Source organism: Leuresthes tenuis, unplaced genomic scaffold (genome assembly GCF_036924035.1).
Source record: "Leuresthes tenuis unplaced genomic scaffold, fLeuTen1.0.hap1 SCAF_6, whole genome shotgun sequence".
Taxonomy (NCBI): domain Eukaryota; kingdom Metazoa; phylum Chordata; class Actinopteri; order Atheriniformes; family Atherinopsidae; genus Leuresthes; species Leuresthes tenuis.
This window is the reverse complement of record NW_027325360.1, coordinates 30,807,047-30,808,710: the sequence shown is the minus strand read 5'-3', so window position 1 is coordinate 30,808,710 and position 1,664 is coordinate 30,807,047. Positions and strand designations below refer to the sequence as shown.

General features: G+C 44.9%; 2 non-coding genes across 2 annotated transcripts; both read left to right on the top strand.

The window, feature by feature from the left end:
* Positions 1 to 746: 746 nt before the first annotated feature.
* LOC140310731 (U5 spliceosomal RNA) lies at positions 747 to 860 on the top strand. The gene has a single exon (XR_011916775.1). It is a non-coding gene; the product is annotated as a U5 spliceosomal RNA (small nuclear RNA).
* A 308-nt stretch (positions 861 to 1,168) lies between these two features.
* On the top strand, positions 1,169 to 1,352 carry LOC140310356 (U2 spliceosomal RNA). The gene has a single exon (XR_011916435.1). It is a non-coding gene; the product is annotated as a U2 spliceosomal RNA (small nuclear RNA).
* Positions 1,353 to 1,664: the final 312 nt, after the last annotated feature.

Below are 1,664 nucleotides of genomic sequence, written 5' to 3'. Positions count from 1 at the left end.
TTACACAACACATTCAAATCAAACAGTCAGACAACATACAAGAACATATACCCCAGCCGGCATTGCTCCCTGCCTATTTTCCTACAGCTCACTATGTGTGCGCACACCTTTATTCACAAACTCTTCAACTTATACTCTTTTACCAAAGCTGCTACAGCTCGATTGGCCGAATACCCTTAGATCCTATTTCGGTGAATTTGACATCTGCCTTACATGTAACAGATTAGCGGTTTAGCAGTTTTAATTTAGTTCGAGTGAAGGAATTCATTTTATCGCAAAATCCGAAATTGTGAAGAACTCATGAAAGTAAGCTTATTCTCGGATTCCTGAAACTTTAGATTTGCTCTTTCTTTTACTGCAAAGTACAACGTTGTTTTTTTTTTGATTAAATCTTTCTAGACATGGTAAATATGAAGGACAAAGCAGTTTTAACATAGTTTGAGTGAAGGAATTCATTTTATAGATAAAATCCCAAGAGTCTGCTGAGAAAAGAGAGTGAATGCGAAGTAGACTTTAACACGGCTCTGGGAGCGAGCCGAGTGTGGGCTAACCGGGAGAATTGCTTGAAAGAAACGCGACACCGAATGAGCGGTCAGAACAAAGCCTCAATACGGTGTTCCCGTGGTGTTTTTGTTGCTGCCTTGTCGATTGCACAGGGGCAAGCGTTTCAACCAAGCAACGCTCACCATGGGGAAGGTGGCTATGGCAACTAGCCTGATGCCCTGCTCCCGCAGTGACGGATAATCGTACTCTGGTTTCTCTTCATAACATACAAGTCTTTCGCCTTTTACTAAAGACTTTCGTGGAGAGCAGCACTAATGAGTTGTTTCTATTTTTGGCAGGCTTTACCTTTGCGGGTGAAGCCCTTTCTGTCTGTGCAAAATAAATTTTGTTACTGTGCAGAGTTACTTCTCTGAGTAGAGTCGCCTTACTTGTTGCGATTGTGCCGATGTTCGAAGCTGGAGTGCAAAGTTGTTGCTTGAATGGTGCTTGCTGGAGCATGCGGGAGTGCAAAGTTATACCATTTAAAAGGGCTGAAGAGTGCTCAGTGCAGCGGGTGGGCGGAGGTGCAACGTGACACTCTGGCCACCTATGGCCATAAAAAGAACACTGCTACAAGTGCGCATTGTGCCAGCAAGGGCCCTCGGACCTGAAACAGTGGACAGTTATCGCTTCTCGGCCTTTTGGCTAAGATCAAGTGTAGTATCTGTTCTTATCAGTTTAATATGTCCTCTATACGAGGACTACATATTAAATGGATTTTTAAGAATAGGAGTTGAAAAAGAAGCTTGCTCCGTTCACTCCAAGCATCGACCCAGTACTGCAGTGCCGCTGGGAACGGTGCGCTCTTCTCTGCTCTTGTGAAAAAGCAAACAGCGATGCAGGATGGAAGTTTCAGGGAGCCCAAGATGAAACTTTCTTTTAATCTGCTGAGAAAAGAGAGTGAATGCGAAGTAGACTTTAACACAGCTCTGGGAGCGAGCTGAGTGTGGGCTAACCGGGAGAATTGCTTGAAAGAAACGCGACACCGAATGAGTGGTCAGAACAAAGCCTCAATACGGTGTTCCCGTGGTGTTTGTGGCTGCCTTGTCTTTTGCACAGAGTAAAAGACAAGGCAGCCATCGAATAGGGCCCGATTGTTCCTACTTGGTCAGCCGAGGAGC